General features: G+C 41.7%; 1 protein-coding gene across 4 annotated transcripts in view; it reads right to left on the bottom strand.

Moving 5' to 3' along the window:
• LOC102293082 (SPRY domain-containing SOCS box protein 4) overlaps window positions 1-10,805 on the bottom strand; it is a 61,997-nt gene extending 51,192 nt beyond the window's left edge. For 2 of the 4 annotated variants that reach the window (XM_005926618.3, XM_005926623.3), the window contains exon 1: window positions 10,452-10,805. The gene's annotated coding sequence lies outside the window, so the exon portion shown is untranslated. Of the gene's footprint in view, window positions 1-7,972 lie in introns of all 4 variants that reach the window. The other 2 variants (XM_005926619.3, XM_014334949.2) reach the window with 2 other exon arrangements.

The raw sequence follows: 10,805 nt of genomic DNA, 5'->3' as shown, positions 1-10,805 counted from the left end.
GATTTAATAGTCGACGCGTCGTTTGAAGCTTTGTAAGATCACAAAAGACGCAGGAATAAGTAGTAGGATTTAAGAGTGTAATAACGGACTGAAACAGAAGATGGCAGCACTGCATGTACAAGGATGCCAGCTGCCGTTAAACCCCGAGAAGAAGAAGAAGCATGTGTCCCAGAATTCATAGCGCAGCCCAGCTCAAACGGCGGCAGCTAGTTAGTTTTAATATTACTCTTATTATTCTTTCTGGGTCACAAAATAAAGGTTTAACATATGTTCAGGCGAGAATGTAGCTGTGTAAACCTCAAATATCTGCTCAGTTTATCAAGACACCACATATTTTCAAAAGCGCTCCGACGTTTTCGGAGACGTCTGTTACCCACTAGCTCGATAGCGAGCCGGGGGCTAGGCTCACTAGTGCCCTGAGACCCACCGCTGTCTTTCGCTACTCAGGTTAAACATATATAAGTCACTTAGATAACTTAACAATGTTATTGTTTAGCTTTTTTTAGTATTTTATTTGTTCCTGAGTAAATCGGTTTGGCTGAGATTAAAGTTATAGTTTTTACACAGCTGAATAAACGTCAAGCAGACAGCTGATTATCAGAAGTGTGAGATGCTCGAGAATATACTCCGGTGTCCTGTTATATTTTAGATAGCAAGGAGTTTATTAAACTTCACCGAAACAATCTGCAAATTTCATTAAAATTTAATAAACTATCATCTTGTCTTTATTTTTAGTTAGCACCTTAAACACTTAAAGCTGTAAGCTAATGATAGTTATATAAGAGCAGATGCTGCTGGTGCAATAAGCTGTAGTTTTACATCCAATGGATGATGATCTGATTAGTCGACTAATCGCAAAAATAATCTGGTGACTAGTCGACTATCAAAATAATCGTTTGTGGCAGCCCTAATGTATACACACATGCGCGCGCGCGTGCGTGCACGTACACACAGGGTGCAACGATACTCGTATCGATATTGAACCGTTCGATACAGTGCTTTCGGTTGGTACGCATATGTATCGAACAATACAAAAATTTTTCATTTATTTTATCAACTTTCCTTCTGACATGCTGTCTGTGTTGAGCGCTCAGTGGATCTGCGCTCGACAGTGCAGCCTAGGGGAGTAGTCAAACGCAGATTCACTGAGCGCAGGGCAAGCTAGCGAGACAGAAGTTAAGCTCTCCTTGCAACATGGACTCCCCCACTCTCATTCAGATCTGGCGTTTGGAATTATTTTGGTTTTCATGTGACGTATGACCCTGAAGGTAAGCGGTCATGGACTAAAGTAAAACAGTATGTTGGATGTGCCACTGCAATGCTCAATTACATGGGTGGGAACTAGTGTGTTAGCGCAGTTAGCTCGTTAACGTGTTGGCCGTCTAGCCCCACTGCACGGGCGATCGGTAGCTCGTTAACGGAGATTTGCCGTGTTGTGGCGTTAACGTCATTTCAACGAGATTAACGCTGACAGCACTAGTGGGAACACAACGAATATGACTGCACATTTACCCGACATCATCCTAGTGCAAAGACAAGTGGAAGCAGACAAAAACAACAAGCAGCATGCTACAAACTTTACCCGAGTCATTTAGACAGCTGTTAGCACATGATTCTCCTTATGGGGACCTGATATGTTTAATATGCTGCTGAGAATATAGCCCAGAAGAAGCGTGATAGTATAGCTTTTATTTTGGAAAGAGCCATTTCTCTGTAATAAACTCTCTTTTCCAAAGATGAGTGATTCCTCAATCAGATACAGGGCTCGCAATAATCGCTAGCCCGACGTCCCGGGCTAGCGATTTTTCCAGTCGGGCTACCAAAATCTATCTCTGCCCTGCCCGTCGGGCTATCTAGGAAGGAAAAATATATGTCAATGCTTTTGCATTCTTTCAGGAAATGTAGCTGGGTAATTATGTCATTGGCATCGGTGAGCCACTGTCAATATGTGACATATTGAAATCGCGTTTGAATTTGCGCTTGTTTTTTGCTTTCACTTTGCAATCTGCGAACTGTGTATAGAGAGCGACAGCACTGATTGGTGAGTGATGATAATTTGCGCACCAATTCCTCTGACATCGTCTTATCAATCGTTAGCTTACTATGCAAACATGACAAGTGAAATCTCCCGCAGCAGCTTAAACATGTGAGAGGTTGATCGCGCAGAGAATCGCTGAGCGTTATGTGAGTGCGTGTGTAAAAGCAGCAGGATATATATTGTAGCGGGTCAGGGCTGTTCGGGGTTCTGTTTGTACAGTTATGTTTTGTTTATGTTGCCATAGTGACGGGTGACGCCCTCTCGCTGCGACGGTGTGTCCTTCCGGGGTCAGAGGGCGCCCTGTGTGTTGTTGTTGTTGTTGCTGTGCTGTTGCCGCGCTGAGCAGTTAGCTAGCGGCAGTGTTCTTCTGCAGATGTCAATAAACGGCTGTGCTCCCTGGCTAGCTCACGGGAAGCAAGACCAAACGACACCTCCGTCTCCTCCTTGTCTGAGCTCGCCACAATATTTTAGTTCTGCTGAGCCAAATAAGACAGGTCAGGGTGAAGAAGTGACAGCCAAAGAAAAGCTTACCACAAAACGGAAAAGTTATGACAAATCAGACTATAAGGCAAAAAGAAAGTGCAGCTTTATGGTTTCATGGACAAAAGAATTTCTGTGGCTGCAATATGACAAGCGAAATAACCAGGGCTGCACATAAGTGGTCCGCAGGTGCGCATTCGCTGTCAAAATAAAAAACGGGCACAAGATAAGAAGTTGCAACGCGTGTTTGCGTACATAAGATTTTCAGGAGGAGGACAGACATTTGTTTAGAACTCTTAAAGATGTCGAAGAAGCTCCTTTAAGCAATTACTGTGATGTTCCTCCACCTCCAAAGAAATGTCAGAAGGAGTCCGAACCACAAAAGAAGCACGTATTCTCGGAAAAGTAGTTGCAGGAGGTGAGCTGGCTTCAAACAAATGATGAACGCACAGAGATGTGGTGCGAATGTGCCGTGAAAATTTAATAAATGACAAATTAAAAAGGCATGAACATTTTTTTTGTATCGAAAAAAATATCGAACCGTGAATTTTGTGTATTGTTGCACCCCTAGTATAAATATGAACATATATATATCGTGTGGAGATAGAAAAGTGTATCGTGCCATTTGTCTTCTATCGTTTCTAACCTAATTTTATAAATTACACAAAATATATCATACCCTTTAAAACCGGTCGGAGCAGGCATACTCCGTTTTGCCTAACTATTTTTAAATCCCTGTAGAACTGGAACCACGTAAGCTAGCGCAATTATTTTTTTGCATATGAAACCGGAGGAGTTGTACTTACATCTTATGCCATTAGCTTGTCCTAGGTCAGGTTTCCTTCCACATATAGCTTTGCAAAAATTGCATAAAAAGCCTTGCAGGAACAAAAACATAATATTCCAGAAACACGCTTTGCCGATCCGATCAGCTGTTCATAATCACTTCCTACATTGGAATTAGAGATGGCACGATACCACTTTTTTATGTCCGATATCATAAATTTGGATATCTGCCGATACCGATATGAATCCGATATAGTGTTTTTTAACAACAAAACTGTTTTTTAAATATCTTGCTGCATTTTGTATAAGTTCATACTCAAGTTTAAAACAACAACTACACTAAAGCTATTCTGTTATACCTGTATGCAAAAAAAAATATTTCATAGTTCAGCAATACTGATCAATCTAATAAACTTAAACCTACACCATCCTCCCTATTCTGGTATTTTAAAGAGTACTTAGCGTAAATATTAAGCAACCTAACTAATAGGGTTCCAACTCCCAGCAACAACAAAAATAAATAAATAAAAAATAGGGAACCACCCCTCACGCTCCACCTCATGATGCTTAATCGACGTAATCAACCTTAATTTGATGCAGTGTGAAAAAAATGCACAGAAATCAATTATTTTTCAAGAAATATTAAATAGATTCAACATCTTTCTTCAACAAAATTGCAGACTGCACAGATGGTACCTTCCCAAAGGAAAAAGTACTATAGCTTACTAGGGTATATATATTAGACTTAATAGTTCACTATATACAGTAATTGACTTCTATTCATTTTACATCAAATTAAAACTTTGGGTGTCAGATAATTATTTATTAAAAGCTAGACATTTTAAATGAGAATAAGAAAGAAAAGTATGTCTTTGTGCCCCCTTTTCCCTGTTAATGCCCTATCGGCCCCCCTGGCTAAACTTTGCTAGATCCGCCCCTGCACAGTTACCAGCCGTCAGCTACGTAGAAAAAGATCCTAGTAGAAAGTAATATTAAATAAATTCTAACAACAGCTTATCAAGCTTAAACGTGCTGCTGTTGTTCAGCCGCTGGTTTCCTCTTTCTGGTGCAAAGTGGGCCAAAAACAAACAAGAGAGACGGACTCGCGACAGAAAAGCCGATCAGCTGATCATTAAGCAGTTTCATGATTGAAGTAGCAGCAAGAAGAGGCAGTCGCTTGTTAAGCTTAACGCAGGAATGCTTTACAAACATTCAGAGATGGACTTACACACTTGCTTTACTTCTCTCGGGATAACTTTGTCGGAGATGAAATGCCGGGTTGCTAGCGAAGCTCCAAATGCTATCCAGACCACCGACAGGTCCCGCATGCCACAGCCGCTCTATCACGTGATGCATTGTGAAGTGCTTTCGTGATATTTAATGGATCGGATTACATTTTTTATTTTTCTCCGATATCCGATCCAGTAATTTAGGTCAGTATCGGACCGATACGCAATATCGGATCGGTCCATCTCTAATTGGAATATGGGTCAGCGCAAAATATCGCATGTCTGCCATTACCCTTCAGGGCCTTATAAGCCTATGCTGGTGTTTTTAAAAGTTATGTTTGACTTTATGCTTTTCTGTATAGTTTCTGGGATGCTTAGAACTCAAATTACACTGTTGGAAATAGTTTATTTTGATGCACATGCTGTTTCTTTGCAGCAAGTTGGGAAAAGAAAAACTATAGCCAGCCAAAGATACAACAGTCTTTCACACAAGGCCCTTGTGAGAAAACGTCCCAGAGCCATAAACAAACCACAGGAGCCATCTCGCGTTACATTTGTAAAGGCATGATCCCCGTTTATGTAGTTGAGAAGGACAGCTTTCGTGACCTCGTCAAAGTCCATGATCCGAGGTACGTAAGCACTTCAGTAAAGTCAAGTTGCCTCGCTTGTATGACGCATGCCGGGCCAAAGTAGAGAAGGATGTTTGCAGTGTCGTGCATTATGCCTTGACGACTGACCTATGGACGAGCAGAGATACGCAGCCCTACATGAGCGTAACCATCCATTTCATTAACAAAGACTGCACCCTCTGCGCTCGCTGTTTACAGACTGCGTACTTTCCCGATGCCCACAGGTCAGGTGGTATATCGTGATATAAAATAACTCATATCGTGATAAATATGTTTTCCATATCGCCCAGCACTAGCTAAAACTAATGAAAGCTTGGCTCATAGACAGTTTCAAGACAGGAAAATAGAGACTACAGGATGATCATGACATCCCCAAAATAAAACCAGTAAACAAATATCCTAAGTAGCTGAACATTTGGGTGCAGCTCTACAAGAGTAATTTTCATTCATAGGAGTTTGTACTTCTATACACACTGTGCCCAGCTTCTGTGAAAAGTACAGAAGCGTAGGTGGAAACTTTCTCCAAGAGGAGCTCTTTACACCACATCCTTCTTAGATGTGAAAGATAAACAGCCCTGGTATTTTGTCGCTCCCTCTACACACTCTGCTGAGAAAATCCTTGGTGTGCCTGGAGGGCTGGGTTTAAATAAAAAAAAAAAAAAAAACCTAAATAGCACCAGGTACCACCAGGTGGCACGCAGTATTCTGATGTTCTAGTCATACATTCAGTGCCTGAAGTAAGAATGCAATGAGCAGGGTTTTCTCAATTGTTTTGCATATTAAAGGAAACCTTTTGCTTAAAAGACGAAGAGGCTTTGCATCAATACAGTCCATTATCAGTGTCATGATAGAGACTGGGTGGACACTATTATTCAATAGCAGACAAAGGCCACAAACGACCCATCTGAAAGCCAGTGGTAGTCACAGCTGAACCTGGTGGGAAATGTTGCTGCTTTGCATACAGTCCCTGCTGTTCAATCACCCTTATCAGGACAGGGCAACAAAAACAATAGGTGGATTTGTTTCTCCACCCCCAACCCCAGCCAACAAGAGTGGCTAAAGCCTTAGGGCAAATCCATCCAGCATTTGCCCTTTGGACTAAAGCCTCTCTGAAAACTGTTATCCTCCATCAGTAACACTTGTTAAGAAAAAAAAAAAAGAGAAAAAAAAATCATTTAAACTGCCTTTAAGAGCAACTAAACATGAGTGGGAGCAATTTAAAAGAGCCGTTCAATTCACTGTGAGCCACTCAAGTAATTAGATCCTATTACAAGAGTGCAAACACAGGGACACTGCCGGCCTTTTAAAATGACCTGCTGTCCCGTAAAGCCCAGGCTGGGCCCTGCTCAGCACTGGCTTGCTCTTAATGAGATTTCACAACATTAACATTCTACTGAGTCAGCATCAGACACACTGACTACAGCCTTGCTCTGGTGAAACAGCCTGGGCTCTGAGTGTACATCTTTACTACCGAGTGCAAGTCTCTGTTAAAGTGAGCGTGGGATGGAGGGATTAACCGGACAGATAAAAGTGGAATTCTGCTGGAATCCCTCCAGCAGGTACTAGAGAGACAGTATTCAATTTTTGTCTATGGAGGGAAAGTGTCTCCTAACAGTTTCAATCCATTTTTTTTCCACTTATTAAAAAATTATGAGCATTGCAAGTGCTGCTTGAAAATTGGGTTACACACCCTTCTGTTGCGTTTTTATTTCAGCACAGTGCTCTTTCCTGACAATGTTTGAATTGGAAAGTATCCACATCGGTCATCAGAGGCTCTGTCACGTGTCCCACGTTTATATTTTACTGGGACATCCATACAGATATTCTAACCACCATCAAAGCACATTTTAGCATTCTGTATAAGCTTGTGATAATGACGCCATCTATGATTGCCTGACTAGCACAACTGCTCCCTTACGGCAGAAATTGCGATTACTTTCTTGAATATTGTAATTATTTAAAACAAACGTTCTAATACTATATGAACATTATATAAAATAAAATTTTAAAAAAGAAAATAACACAAAGACGACACAAAAAAAAAAAAAAAAAGCCTGAGCCTGTGTCCTTGATGGTGATCGAGGACACAGGGTCTTTTAACATTAGACATGAGTTGGACACCGACCATAGAGTCCATCTCACAAAGACAACCACCAGTCTCTGCAAGCCTGCCATCACCACAGGATGTTTACACAAAGGGACTGACTGCCTCAGGGAGACCAGAAAGCTGACGGCTATCCTGTGTATGCTACCATAAGTGGATCATGAGACACTGAGCGATCTGGAGACAAATGCTGGAGTGGGAGATGAATAATCCCTCCACAGCACTCTCACCTATGGAAACCCTGAGTTAACCAGAAGTATACTGGTTAAACTCAAGGTTAACCAGTATATTTCTGGCAACCAACCGAGTCAAGTCCCTTTTGGCAAAGAGTCACATCACAGAAGATTTCCACTTGTTGGTGCAGACTGACTCAAGTGGATTTAAAGCCCCTTTTCCATTAGTACCTACTCAGATCGACTCACCTTGGATCGCCACAACTCGACTCCGATTGCAACGCGTCTGAGAGTCCCGCAACACTACAACAAAGGTGGACGTCTAGGCAAGAATATACCTGCTGCTCGGTGTGTGAGCTTTTTATCAGACTCAGCGACCACAGCATTGTTTTTTTGTTGCATTCTCCCTTGTTGCCAGGTTTAAAAAAAAAAAAAAAAAAAAAAAAAGTGGTTTATATGAATAAGTCGCTCTCATAATTCATCAAGTGACACCACAGGCATGCAGTCTTAAGACATCACATTTTAGTACCTACTTGGATCGCTTGGAAGCCCGGGCGAGCAGGTACTAACAAAAGAACCAGGTACTGTGACCTAATGGAAAAACCTGAAAACCATAGCGAACCATGCCGAGTTGATCCAAGTAGGTCCAATAGAAAAGGGGATTTATTCTTGCCACATCCGCGAGTCCACTAGGGTACACTTTGATCCCTGTGAAGTAAACGAGTATCCGTAAGCACAAGGGTTTGTCCAAACCACATTTTATGTTAAAAACTTTAAAATAAAAGGGAGAGCTATACATGGTGTCTCAAAGGTAACATCCTAGCAGCAAAGAGAGTTTGTTTAAAAAAAAAAAAAAAAAAAAAAAAAAACACAACAAATATTAAGAATAGATTTCCTGACCACATCCTGAACAAAAAAGCAGATAGTCTCATTTTTAGAGACATTGGCAGGACAGGGTTTGTAACAGCCGGAGGAGACAGTAAAGCAGAATTTATGCTCTGTTCAAACTGTATATCAGATAACTGGAGACTCCAACTGCTGCACCAAATGACCTTGCCATTTTTAGGGCTCAGTCTTTCAATGTTTGGATCCACACAAACCTTAGAAAGTTGTCCAAGTGTAACTCGTGGTTCAGACTATAGAAATATCAGAAATGCTACGCCGAAGAATTTATGGTCTTTCTGTTATATGTAGATTATTGATGGAAAGCAGTAAATAAGAGCCAGAAAGGGTCTACTGCACCACTTCTGCATACGTCACAACGATCTATGGCTTGCATTAGATGTGGATAAATAAATGGCGGTAGTTGGTACCTTGGTGAACAAAAGACACATTCAGTATAGTCTGAAGGTGGAAAATTCATTTATCTATCACAATCTGAGTGGCATAACCTTATGATCAGTTTATCATAAAGATTTTACAAAACTAGTATGTGATGAGCAATTATGTTGCATTCGTGAACCTCATAGCACCAATTGGTGAGATTCCTATATGGGGGAAATGCACATCCAAAGACCCCACTCACTAAAAATCAATCCAGATCACTGATTATTAAGTAAGGTCTACTTGAGCAGGTTAAACTATGTCACAGAGGCGGTTTGTTATCACACACAGTCAGTGGGCTCCAATCAGCCATAAAAATCCAGAAGCTGAAGAAACACCAATTCCCTGCTTTTTAAATGCATGAAGTGGCTACTATCTTTTATATGACTGAAGATGACCCATAATATAAACTAAACATAAATCAGAACTCAACTGCTGACTTCTAACGCCATGTTTACATTTATGCATGGTCAAAGTGAGGTGAGCTGACGTCATGATAGCCACAGGGTCGAAATCCTGATGGCTGGAAGTGGAGTGCAGGGGTCATTAGCTCCTCTATTAGGAGAAGATAAGCTTGCCGTTGTACTGTATGGGAAGCTAGTTAACATTCACACCATGTTCAGTGCTGCCTCTGATGGAGCTGTGGAAAGTGCTTGCCTGTTGAAAGATTCTGGCTTTTGTTTATTACACTGTTGACAACTAAAAACACGATCCAACCAACCACCACAATGGTTTGCCTAGCTGCCACATCAGCCAGCTATGCTCTCCATCTTACCATCTGCTGTGGTCCACCCACACAAATCTCCCATAACACTTGATCTGGACAGTAGCCTGACAATACCCTGGAGGGCAAAGCAGATGGTGTGGTTACAGGCTAGGCGTTTAGCCTTGAATAGCAGGCAGGCTTAAGATTAAATGGCCACTGAATGGAGTCAAACAGCCTAGCTGCTATTGGTTGAAACACACTCTGCTACCTACCTTGTTTTGCTCACATGGAAAACAGCCCGTTTCAGAAAAAGAAGTTCACCAACTAGCGAAATTAAACCAATCAAACAACACACATGTGAAAACATCTCAAGACCTCAGGCATTCAGGTGGTGAAAACTGTGCTTATAAACACAAGGAAAACTAGTTTCATGCATGATCCTTTAAAACGGCAAAGAAATAAATAAAATAAATAAATAAAATAGTTTGGTGTTGACACATTTTAGTCAACTACAATACAGGTCGATTGACTTAATGCTGCAGCAATGTCATCTTAATGCATCCGGGAACGACTGCCTCCCTACGAAGTCATTTAGATGAGTATACCAAGCCTATATACGCCAGCTGAAGCGCCAGTCCTAGCTGCTCAACAAGTTAGCCTTAAACATAACAATGACCGACCTGCTCTCAAAAAGCTTATGCCGAAATACTCAGAAAACACCTTTAAGTTTAGTTATTCTTTGTGTCGTCTGTCATCAAGGAGGGGAGCACGAAAACAAGACCCGAACATTTAGTGATTTCGGGAGAACGCTCCCGTCTCCGGGCTGTTCGTGAGAAGAAGGTAACGTCGCTTTCGCGAGCCTCAGAAATCAAACAGGCAAAGTTTGAGTTCGAGGAGTTTTCTGCTTCCCGCAATGCAAAGCGACGAGCGTCCTTTACAGACTCTGTAGTTTCTGACTGATAGAAAAAGAAAAACTAACTTACCACACACAGACCTCCGGCAAGCGCATCCAAAGCTGGAGGGTTTCGAGAAAGACGACCCGACGAAAAAAAAAAAAAAACTAAACCACCTCTCACGACGCCAAGTTTCCTCTTTCCTCAGTGAAAACGACTGCTCGGAATTAATACGTAGAATAACATGTAATAGTTACGGTAATGACTTTACGCTAAAGACAAACAAAAACCCACACAGACCTAATCCAACACGGTATACGTCCGTGTTGACGAAGTGAAAGGACGCCTTACGAACAGCGAGCGGCTTTCTTTGTTCCTCCTGCCTGCAGCGGCTGTTCCGCGGATATTATCGCCGTTCATGTGTCCCTGACAGCCGCTGATTGG

The sequence above is a fragment of the Haplochromis burtoni genome, unplaced genomic scaffold (assembly GCF_018398535.1).
Source record: "Haplochromis burtoni strain Fernald_Lab_line unplaced genomic scaffold, NCSU_Asbu1 Contig_94, whole genome shotgun sequence".
NCBI classification, from domain to species: Eukaryota; Metazoa; Chordata; class Actinopteri; order Cichliformes; family Cichlidae; genus Haplochromis; species Haplochromis burtoni.
The sequence above is the reverse complement of the archived record's forward strand: the minus strand, read 5'-3'. Positions and strand labels throughout refer to the sequence as shown.